At 40.2% G+C, this 12,553-nt stretch overlaps 1 protein-coding gene across 4 annotated transcripts in view; it reads left to right on the plus strand.

Annotated features, from left to right (window-relative positions):
* The window catches only part of CRIM1 (cysteine rich transmembrane BMP regulator 1), a 201,307-nt gene that overhangs the window by 74,090 nt on the left and 114,664 nt on the right, over positions 1-12,553 (plus strand). The gene's annotated exons all lie outside the window — the stretch shown is intronic.

The following is a 12,553-nucleotide window of genomic DNA, read 5'->3' on the forward strand; positions in this document are numbered from 1 at the left end:
CCTTGTGAGAGCTGTTTCTCCATAATCTGTTGAGACTTATTTGTGGAATCTTGATGTCCTGTGACATTTGAAAATGGAAGAGAATCCTGGAATATGGGAACAACACTGATGCAGAACACACTGTTCACTTTGGCAGCAGTCATGATCTCTTCTTGCTGTGGAAGCCTCAACAGTTTGCCTTTTCCCTCTATTGTAGTCCTCTCTGAATTCTCCCTCAGGCTCGAGATGCTAGGCTCTGTGTGGGTTGCTGTTTGGTATAGAAGAGGATGAGATTGGCTGGGACGACTGTTGTTCAGGTCCATCAAGCCTGTCGCTGTTCTCTATACCTTGAGCCAGCTCTACTGTGCTAAAATTTATAGAAAAGACAGACCAGCATACAGAAAGAGAGAAAGCAGCTGTTTTTAGAGGGAGGAGAGAAGATAGTAGAGCTTACAAGAGACTGATGTTTGCAAGTGGATATGGTATAAAGTAGTAGTTCTCAAAGCACAGTGCCTAAACAGCAGTATAAGGAGCCTGTGAATTTGTTAGAAATGCACATCCTGAGGCTTCACCCACGACGAGCTAATTTAGCAACTGGGGACAAGATTTGGCAATCTGTGCTTAGAAAAGCATTTGGCTTGCTCAGTTATGAGAACCAATGGTCTACAGAGTGTTGGGAAGTCTGACAGTGGTGGTTACAATGGGTGTGTCCTGATGGGAGTCCTGGGATCAAAAAGACTTGGACTAGAAGTAAGGGACCAGGTGAGGGAGCATTCCCTTCAGAGAGAGTTGTTAAAATTAGCTGGGGTTCTCATGATGCTCCTGAAAGGAGTGTAAGTACTGTACCTCCTGTGTTTGGGACCAAGGATGTATCTAGCCTTAGGCTTCTATTCCAGCACATCCCATCAGCCAGATGCGCAAAAGTTTCCCCATATACAAACTGTAATGCTTAAATTGCCAGTATTTTGAAGTAGAAAAAGGTGCTTATAAACCCATGCTGACTGTGATGAACAGGGAGTACTTTTTCCTCCTACCTCTGCTTGGGAGACTGAACCCCATCTTGCCCTGGAAGATGGCTTTGAGCCAGAAGCCAAGCCCTTTAATGGCTACGAAGAGGGAAAAAAAGTATGATTTCCATGTAAGGGCTACCAAGAATATAAGTACCTATTTAATAAATTATTTGTTGAAATGCCTTTTCTATTTTGGTAGTTGAAGTTTGAAAAATGTTTGGAGTACTATAATTATCATTTCTGGGAAAAAAATACACATTGCAGTATTTTTGTTTTTGCTGTAGGTCAAGTTGTAGTTCAGGATGGAAAGTAAACACATCCCTTTGCTCAGCTGCAGCTCACATATTTGTAGTCTCTGGGTGTCCTCTTGGCGGTCGTGGTGGATACGCAAAGGACACAAACAGGGCATAGAAACGCGGGCCTCCATCAGGGGCTTGCCTCAGTGCGAGTCTGATTAGGAAGTTTGCTGGAGCCAAAGGAATGGCCCAGTAGGGTGGAGATCCTTCACAGAAGGAGTCCTGGGACCAGAATGAGGCTGTTTTCAGAGGCATGCCCACCTCTGGGAGGGGTCTGCAGAAGCACTTTCTCACCAGGGAGAGCCTTTATGGTATGGGTATAAACATTGGGACGTCTTTGTTTGTTTTTGGAGGCACTCCCTACCGTTATATGCCATCTTGTCAATTTGACAACTTTGTAAACAGGGCCCGTCCACACATCTTGAATGTAGAAATTGCTGAGAACAGTCCCCAGGAGAAATTACCTATATAAGGCTGATTCCTTCCTTCTCTCCAGAGTGGAGACAATTTATAAAGAGAAAGTAATGGAAGCTGACAGAGAAACAGCACTTGAAACTAAAACTTTTGGCATGCAAGAGGACTGTGTGTGTGTGTACCTATGCCTATGAGTGTGTGTATGTGTGTGTTTCAGAATCAACTTTACCTTAATGAGTAAAGTTCCATAGCAAGCATGGAGTGATTACATCTGTGCTCTGGGACATTGTGTTAGATGTTAGGTTTAAAACAAACAGAGGAGAAAATATAAGAACCTGTGAGTACTCTGTGTGTGTGTGTGTGTGTTTGTGTACATATAGATATACACATATATGTGTGAAATGTTTTTATACTTACATACTTTATATTTTACAAAAGTATTACATAATACTTTTACATATAAGAAAAAGTATATATTCTTTTACTCTCCAAAACAGTCTTGTAGAATAGATACATTTATGCCCTGTACACTCTATTCAGCACCCTCTTTTTATTCTTGCTGTATCATTTTAATTACATAAGTAAAGTCACTTTCAGAAATCTCAGATCAACACATGATATTCTTTGAAGTCTTTCTAAAAACGTCTGAAATCCATATGCCACCTCGGGGACTCAGGAATTTATTGACAACATCACTGATAATACCCTTGTTTTACTATTCCTTATCTTTAAAATCACGTAAGATCACACTTTCTGCTTCACTACTAAAACTCTAGAGTGTTGACAAATACCTGAGTTTTAAAGGAACATGACTGGCTGCTCCTTTAATTCAGCAAGCATTTGTCGGTCTTCCTTGAATGAACAGGAACTGAGCATCCTTGGAACCTGACCACATAGGAAGGGCTCTCAGAACATCTGGCTGGAGTATGTTCACAGGAGATACCCACAAGGGCCAGTCTCTCATTTTACAGATGAACACCAGATCCTTCACTCTGACATATTTAAAATCTGACATTTTATTATGTACTTTTTTCAAATTGCTGTCATTGTTGCACAGAGAAAGAACCAAGTTACCCATCCCTTCCTCAGTGGAGGAAAAATTGATAGAGGTTTTATTTGTTGTTCTAAAATGGATGCCACCTTCCGGTAAACATCACCTGGGGAGTTCTTAATTTCTAATGTTTATGCCTCTGTGACATTTTCAAGCTGTTATAAAGAGTCTTCTTAAAATGTTGCTGAGCTGGCTATACAAATTTAGTTCATTTAATTTTCCTCATTAGTCATTTGTCCCATTCTCTAATAATTTTGATTCCTTTTTTGTGGGTCAGTGTTTATGGCAAAATGTGTTTGGTGGGGGAGGTATTCAGAGAAGACTGTAGTTTATTAGGTAAAATTAATCGTTTTGAAACCAATCTTTAGTTCTTTGTACATTTATCTAAACCATCCTTAGGCCTTATTTTACTGCCAGATTTTTAAAAAATAAATTCATTGTTACATTTTGAAATTTGTTGTGGTGTGTGAATATATACATATAATTATTTGAATGGCAAATTTTTCTGCGACTAAGTTGGATATATTTTTCTGGTGTGAATTAACAGATGAAATAAAATGTCTCTGGACTCAGTAAATATTTGAAAACTGTTTTAAAATTCAGTAGGATGCAAACAGGCCACATTTGGCATCTGGCTCTCCCAGTCCCATAAAAGGCAAATCCTGGAAGCTGCTCTGAACTTTTTTTCTTCCTCCCAGGAAGCTCTGACTTTTCCAGGAAGATTCCAGGGAATGCTAGTTGGATCCAATTTCCTAAGACTTAAAGCAGCTTAAATCCCCTGGGAGTGCGGAGGATGAAGGAGTTGAGGGTCCCTAGAACAATGGGTCAGCATTGACTGCACATTGGAGTCAGCTGGGGAACTTTAAAAAAAAAAAGTACCGATACTACGGTCCCACTTCCAGTAATTCTGTTTAATTGGAATTGGTCTGGGGTGGACTTGGAGCTTTTGGATTTTTAATCTTCTCCGAGGGCTTTTGGCAGCCAGGGTTGAAAATCATTACTCTAGCACTAAATTTTCAAACTATAGTACGCTTGAGAATCACCTCTAGGGTTTGTTCAAACCCAGATTACCGAGCTCCACTCCCAACATTTCTGATTCTGTAGGTCTGGTGGGCCTTAGAATTTGCATTTCTAGCAAGTTCCTTAGGAGATACTGATGCTGCTGGTCCAAGGATCATTGTTTGACAACCACTTTAGAGCCGTTCATCTCAAACTTCACTGTGCATCTTGCTAAAATGCAGATTCTGATTCAGTAGGTCTGGAGTGAGGTCTGAGTTTCTGCATTTTCAGCAAGCTCCCAGGTGATACCGACGCTACTGGTCCAGGGGCCACACTTTAAGTAACAAATCTCTAATCTAAAGCATCATTATCAACACAATTCCATAATATCCTTTGGGAAGAAAAGGCGTGTGGTTCAGGAGATTCCTAGAGGCACGGTGAGGCCCAATATATGCCTTAGACCTGGTGGCAGGCAGAGATCTGGAGGGTTCAGTGCTTCTTTGGCACTTGGCCAGCTGTGCCTTGCCAGGGTGTTTGAACATGCCCTTGGCGAAGCTGTACTGTCAATAGGGAGCTTCATTGTAAAGATTCTCTGTTTGCTTAGAGTAAGGCAGTGGTTCTCAGGCCCAATTGCACAATAGAATCACCCTGGGAGCTATTTAAACAAGTACTAATGCCCAGGCTCCTCCTCCAGAAATTCTGATTTAATTGGTTTGAGGTGGGATCCAGACAGTGGTATTTTAAAAATCTTTGTGAGTAATTTTAATGCACAGCCAGGGTTGAGAACCACTGAATTAAAGAATCACGTTATAGTCTTACAGATCATTTTTTTCCCTTTATATTTGGCTAAGTTATACTCCACTGTGATGCAAACTAGCTTTATTAGGTAGTCAAAAACAATTTAATATGGCATTTTTGACAAACCACCAAGAAAAGACTCTGAAAAGATTCCATCGCTGTTAAATGCTAAATTCAGAGTCTAAGAAAGTGCTGGGAAAGTGCAGTGGATGTTTCTGAACGAGCTTGAAATATGAAATATTTCTGGGACTGTATCAACAAGTCTAATTTTTTCCCCTTGGGGTTATGATTGTGCGGAACAAGTCTTCACAGCAAAGCTTGCCAAAAAAGGTTATGATAAAATCATGGAATGTGTATGAAAAGAATTCACAGTGTAACTTTAAAGGAGTCAGTCTCTAAATTTAAAAACTTAGTGATGACATACGTATTACATTTGTAATAGAAGTCTTAAGAACAAAGTAATCCTGAATATAAGAAAGTTCCTCCTTTTATCACATGATATCTCTAAGGCCAAGGAACAAGTGAAATAGGACAGCCAACAAGAAAGTAATGAGGATACGCTAACGACCCTGAACCTCTTTATCTTTGCAAATTAATTTTTTCCTCTGTAGTTAAGAAAAATGTAGCTGCAGTTGAAACTCTTCTTGCTTTTGGCATTATGGACTAGTGGGAAAATGTGGGCTTTGGCAGTTCTGCGACTAGCTTTGTGACGTTGGCCAAGTTTCTTACCCTCTCTGGGTCTGTCTCTTCATCTGTCAAGTAGAGATGAAGATATAGTCTCTTCTTCACACAGGAGTACAAAGGCACGTGAGAATGAGTAGAGGCATGCCCCACACGTAGGAGATGCTCAATTAGTGGAGATTTCTTTCATTTCTCCAGCATGACCATGGGAATTTAATGCTTAATAAGAAGCATTATCGGTCGGGCGCGGTGGCTCAAGCCTGTAATCCCAGCACTTTGGGAGGCCGAGACAGGCGTATCACGAGGTCAGGAGATCGAGACAATCCTGGCTAACATGGTAAAACCCTGTCTCTACTAAAAAAATACAAAAAAAGAGCCAGGCGAGGTGGCGGGCGCCTGTAGTCCCAGCTACTCGGGAGGCTGAGGCAGGAGAATGGCGTGAACCCGGGAGGCGGAGCTTGCAGTGAGCTGAGATCCGGCCACTGCACTCCAGCCTGGGCGACAGAGCGAGACTCTGTCTCAAAAAAAAAAAAAAAAAAAAAGTATTATCCATCAAAACATGTTTCTTGTTGAGTCTTTATTGGTATTTTCTGCCTATTAATTGTATCAGTTTAGATTCCTTCTTAATAATCATGAAGTCTGTTTTTCCACTTAAAGAGTAGGCCCTTTCTTCTTGCTTTAGAGCCATCATTTTTGCCATTCCCTGTGTCTGGAACACTCTTGCTTTGTGTTTTGTGTGCTTTCTCCCTTCTTTCATGCAAGCCTCTGTTCCAATGCCATGTCAGAGATACCTTCCTTCACTGACCTGGCTGACACATGGCACCCGTATCACTCAATATGCTGCAAAGCCTTTATCACCACCCAGCACTGTGCTGTGTAGCTCTCTGTTGCCTGTCTTCTCCAGAATCGTAATTCTCAAGGTTGGTCTCCCTATGCTACCGAGTGACCGAGGGCCCCCGTGATACTCTAGGCTGATACCACAGCTACTCCAGGGCTTTAGATTATAAAAGACATCAGAGGGAGGTGTGGGAAAAACAGTGACCCCAGACTCTTCGCTTGACTTTGTGTTCTACATGCTGAATTCCCTGTTATCAAATGTAATCCAAATTTGGGGTCCTTCGAATTCCCCGAAGTAGCTTGAACCGCCCAAGGATTGTCTCGGGATAGCTGTGTATCCCACGTGAGTGTGTGTGGGCGTGTGGGTGTGTGTGTGTGTGTGTGTGTCAGAGAGAATGAGAGAATATGAAGAGATTTTGAAATAGAAGTTTTCAGTGTCAGATGTATGGGACTCTACAAAATTTAAATAGAGACAATGGTAATCTGCCAATATAATTTTTATCTTCTTTTTTTTCCTCTTACCATGAGTAGTTTTTCATTTGCCTTTGTGTTTTATTTAAATCTGCATTTAAGCAGAAACTCTTGCATGCATTTGCTTCTTATAGATCATGATTGTGTTAGGTTGGTGCAAAAGTAACAGCAGTCTTTGTCATTACTTTCAATAGCAAAACCAACTGCTTTTGCACCAACCTGTACTTTCTTGACATATCGACCTGAAGAGGGCCTAACAATGGCCAAGATCCAGTTATACACATTAAAGTGACTAAGATTGATAGAAACTTTCCAGGGTTATGGTAAAAATCACTTTATATTGGGTGAGCCTATCACTATTTTAATACTAACTTCTTAAAGATTATTAAGATGATGAAACCAGGTTATTTTTCTACAATTATTTCTGTTGCAAGTGATTTTGTCACTTTGGTCTTTCTGTATCTGGGCAGGCTTTTTTTTTTTTTTTTTTTTTTTAATGTCTGTTGCAGCGTTGTCAGTGAAACCAGGCATAAAAGTTAGTTTAAGTATTGCATATAGATCTGTTAGACACCATAGGAAAAGAGTCAGGAGCGACTTCTTTTCAAATAGGTAAAATTAAAAATTCAGAAGTAATGTCAGAAAAACGTTCTGATTGATGGAGTGGCTGTAGTTTTATCCTTGTTTTCTTCATGGAAGAAACTTGGAATAGAGACAGAGAAGAATAAATAAAATCTAATGGGAGAATTTATAGAAAAAGTCTGAAAAAAAGGGTTTCAGAAAAACAGTTGCTGATGTTATGGTAATTGTGTTACATTTAAGTGACAAACTGGTCACTGGTTCGGGGCAGAGGAAGATGCGGGGTGAGTAGGGATTCTAGGTAATTTATTGAAAGGTAAATAGAGGGTTGAAAGAAGAGAAAAAGGAATGTTAATTACAAAATAAGAAAGATGGAGACTTTGGAAATCTAAATTATTTGAAAGCATAATTTCACAATTTGAAGGCTTGAATCTTATGCCTGCTAGTCATGAAGTTAAACACATAGCTTTGAAAAATTAAAGTAAGTTCTGGAAATTTGAAGAGAAGTTACTGGCTCGTAGTAGATTTTACAGATCCCTCTTGGAAATCAGATAAAAAATGTGAGGTATAGGTAATCAGAATGTTATAATTAAGCTTGATTTAATAGATATGCAAGATTATATGTAATAAGCAGAGGATATATGTTCTTTTCAAATACCCATCTATTTTAAAATTGGTTATGAGGCCACACATACATACACACATGTGCTGAAAACCAAAAACATACAAAACTCAGTAAGTTAACAAAAGTAGGGAATTGTACAGCCTACATTCTCTGGCAACCAGGCAGTAACACTATAAATTAAAAAAGAAAGCTCCCCCAAATCTACCTATGCAGAAATTTAATATCTCTCTTCTAAAAAATATTTAAAAAGGAGACGTATAAATAACTTAGCAGCAAGTCACATTGAAAACAGTACATATGAAAAATCAGAAGATAACCAAAGCAATATTTGATTGAAGTATTCAAAGCATAATTAAAATTGTTTGTATAATAGCTGTAAGAAATGTGTTTGTTATAAGTCAGCCAAATAGAAATGAACTGAGCATTAATCTTAAAACACTAGAGGAAAACTAACAAAATCATCCGAAAGACAAAGAAGTAAGAGATTCAGAAACTTAAAAGGACTGACATAAAGTACAATAAAGGAAGCTTCGTCAATAAAGTATGAAATGAACTTGAAAATCTAGGTGGATTATATACTTTCTGCTAAAATACAAGTTAGGAATGATAATTCTAAAAGAGGTAGGACACCTGAATAATAACCAAAGAAGAAATCTGTCCCCTCCCCCTTCAAAAAACATACTGAGTTCAGATAGTTTCACAGGTGAGTTGTATGAAAACATCAAGGAATAGATAATTCCTGTGTTATTTGAATGGTTTTACAGCAGAGAAAAAGATAGAATGCTAAACAGCTCATTAAAAGAGTTAGTGTAGGCTGGGCATGGTGGATCACGCCTGTAATCCCAGCACTTTCAGAGACGGAGGCGGGCGGATCACAAGGACAGGAGATTGAGACCATCCTGGCTAATATGGTGAAACCACATCTCTACTAAAAATACAAAAAATTAGCTGGGCATGGTGGCGAGCACTTGTAGGCCCAGCTACTTGAGAGGCTGAGGCAGGAGAATGGCGTGAACCCAGGAGGTGGAGCTCGCAGTGAGCCGAGATTGCGCCACTGCACTCCAGCCTGGGCAACGGAGTGAGACTTCGTCCCCAAAAAAAAAAAAAAAGAGTGTAATTTTGTAACTAAAATTGGATAAGGCCATCATAGAGAGAACTAAAGATGAACATAACTCAATTTTATAAATTTAAAAATCTTAAAATGTTAGGAAGTCAAATCCAACAGGATCTTTAAAAACAGAGTTTATTCTTAGAACACAAGGATGATTTAAAATCCAACTGATTATATTAATAAACTAAAGAGAAAGCCAGTGTGATCATCTTGAGAAAAGTTGAAAAGCTTTTAATAAGATTTAACCTGCATTTTTAACATTCTTACATCCCTTCTGGCTGTCAAACTCTGATCGACTTACACTTAAGACTGTGTCTTTGGTAGCCTACCCTATTCCGCTTTTATTACAAAGGCAGCTCTTAAGAAATAAACCCATCTCTTCAGGCTTGAACCGCAAAACACATGTGAAGAAGTGACAATGTTGGGGCTGTCAAAAAGAACTTAAAGAGTGGGATAACCGGCCGGGCGCGGTGGCTCACTACAGTAATCAGTCCCAGCACTTTGGGAGGCTGAGGCAGGCGGATCACAACATCAGGAGATCGAGACCAGCCCGGCCAACATGGTGAAACCCCATCTCTACTAAAAATACAAAAATTAGCTGGACATGGTGGCGTGTGCCTGTAGCCCCAGCTACTCAGGAGGCTGAGACAGAAGAGTTGCTTGAACCCAGGAGGCGGAGGTTGCAGTGAGCTGAGATTGCACCACTGCACTCCAGCCTGGCGACAGAGCAAGACTCTGTCTCAAAAAAAAAAAAGTGTGATAACCAGCAAGGACTAATATGTTGGGTTTTAATGGAAATGTTTAATCGAAGCATATGTTTCAAAATTCTGATTATTACATACTAAATATTTTATAAAATAAAAATGTAATAGAATATGATAAGAATATGTTAATGACAGCAAATTAACAAGAGTAGGAATTAAGTGCTATTTGCAATCAAAGTCACAAAGCTTTTCTTAATTATAAAACAATGTGTTTGCCAGATAAGCAGTCTACCAAATGCATTTTACAAACTCCAGCTTAATCCGCATACATTCAGGATTCACCTTCTCCTCCTTAGCTCGCTGATTTATTCTCCTCCATACTGACGGGGCTCTGAGAGTGGAATTCCTTATTAGTTATCATGTCCTGTTTTCACGGCAGTTCCTTGGGGGGTTATACTATGAAAGTGGGCTAGATGGATTCTCTGAGACTCCTGTTTGACCCAAGCACTTGTGGCATATAGGCTGTAGCTCCCATGAGACACGCAATGAGATAAGACTGGGTAAAAGGGAGCAGAGATGCAGCTAACCTGGTAGCTTTAACAAAAACCACATTTCTGATAGGGAAGGAGCTGTGTCCAGAGAAATCAGCTGATTTCTCAGGATCACAGTAGTGATTCCTGAGACAGGAGGCATATTATTACAGAGGAGCATAGCTGGAACCGGATGGACCAAGTTTCACATCACCATTTACTAGCTGTGTGACCTTGGGCAAATAAATCTGAATCTCAGTTTCATCATCTGTAAAATGGAGCAAATAATAACTCACCTTCTGGGGTTATTGTGACATGAGCACATGGCATGTGTGTTAATGAAGTCTGCTCTTAGGACAGAGGCTGTTTTATTTTCCATTCTGCTTTAAGCTGCTTATTGGATATTGGCATGTGGGTGGTAGCCACAGGAAGGGTAGAGGCCTGCAAATGAATGTTTCCCCTGAGTGAGGCACAAGTGCCATGAAGTAGTCTTCTATCCAACAGGAAAATTAAGTGTAGTCATAAGGTAGGTGGCAGAAGGAAGGCAACATTAAGACTCAACCCATTTCATCTCCTTCTCCAGCACACCCTGTACCTAGCTGTGGTAAATAGTGCTAGCATCTGTCTTCTTCCATATTCTTTCTTGCCAAGTGCCTTTCTAACCTCCTCCCACGTCTCCTTCCTCCCCAGATATTGTGCACCTTCCTGTTGTTGCCCAAGTTCCCAAAGTCCTATCTTTCTAAGACGACCTTTCTAAGACCTGTTTTTCTGAATTATTCTCTTCCTCTTTCTATATAATCAAAGCTCTAATTTGTCTCATAGTGAACACTACAGTCTTGAAAATGGCATAAGGGTTCTAAATGACCAGGTACCCCTGCTGCTCATCCAGCCTCATCTCCTGTTTCTCATCTCACTTGCTGTGCCTCAGCCACACTGACGTTCTTACTCTTCCCGGGACACACAAGCCTGCGTCAGCAGTTCCTTCTGCTGGGATGCTCTTCTCCCAAGTATCTCCATGGCTCGTCCCCTCACTCCTCCAAGTCTTTGTTCAGCCATAAACTTCTCAATCATGCCCATCCATTTTCACCACGTTGTACTGCTACCCGCTTCTTCTAAGCATTCCAATTCCCTCTTACTCTGTTCTTGTTTTCCCCTCATAGCACATATCACCCTTTACTACTATATAATTTTCTTCTTTATAATGTTTGTTACTTATGTTCTGTCATCCTCCACTACTGTATCAACTAATGAGGACAGGGACCTGTGTCTTTCCTCTTTACTGACATATCCCAAGCTGGTTCTCAGTCAGTGTTTCAGTGAATTTACTAGAACTGTAAGTATGAAGGGTCTCCTATATTATGTCTTAAGTAGACAAGAAATAGATAAGGAAGAGGAAAGATACAGCAAGGTAGAAAATGACTAGAGGAACAGGCATGGTTTTAGAAAGAGATCCACTGCTATGATACCAAGACCTGAGTGGACTGTAATGAGGAGACCTGGATTCTGTAAGTTTACCAATGACCTTAGCCAGGTCACTTAAGCTCTGGGGCCTCAGGTTCTTTATCTACAAAATGAGGAAACTAAACTAGGTGACCTTTTGGGTCTTATCCTACTACACAATTCTCTGTTTGGGTTTTACTTTAGGAAGACCAATGAACACTTACGGAAACATTGCCTGGTACTAACTGGCATCAGTTTCACCTAATGTCTCCTGAACTCCCCATCTCCCACCAAAGGTCCTGGGCTGTGAGGATGTCTTTTAGTCTATTTCCATCTTTTCCTCAAGGGCCTTATGTTCGTATAGGTCTCTTAAAAGTGAACCCAAGAAGCTAAACTATGGACTGGGGTTCCAGAAGCCAGGACTTTGCTCCCCCGCTGTGAAATCTGAGTAAACCCACCTTGTTTTATTTTTCCCATCTCTAAAATTGAGATACAGCAATGGGTCAGCAGATAATATTAGAGAGAGGGGAATAAGGTGTGTTTGATGGAGCTTTGCTAGAGATAGAAACACATCAGGTGCCATTTCAGGAAATTACATGGGAATTTGACTCATTATCCATCTTGCTTAGCTGCCACATCATAAAGTCACAGACTCTTAATAGAATGCCACTGAAACTCAGAGTGTGCAGGTAGAGTTCCTCCATGTTGATTGTCATACACATTGTCTCCAGTTTCTGAAGTAGCCATGATTTGCTTGTGTTTTAAGGTACACTGTTTTCAAAGAACAGCCTTTAAAACTCTTTTGAATTCAAAGACCTTTCAGTTAGTCAAGGAATGGGTCCAGTTTTCAGATTCTCCACACCGTGGGTGCATCTTCCCTTCGCCTTTCTTCATTTTGGTCATTGCTCTAGATGTTCATTGTTTAACACAAGTGGGTAGGAAGACGGAGAAGAAGGGAATTTCAGGCTCATATTTTGGTGTCATGGGCAGATCTTGGGTGAGGTTTTCATTGTTAGTTAAACTAAGTTTGA

This window comes from Rhinopithecus roxellana, chromosome 17 (assembly GCF_007565055.1).
Source record: "Rhinopithecus roxellana isolate Shanxi Qingling chromosome 17, ASM756505v1, whole genome shotgun sequence".
NCBI classification, from domain to species: Eukaryota; Metazoa; Chordata; class Mammalia; order Primates; family Cercopithecidae; genus Rhinopithecus; species Rhinopithecus roxellana.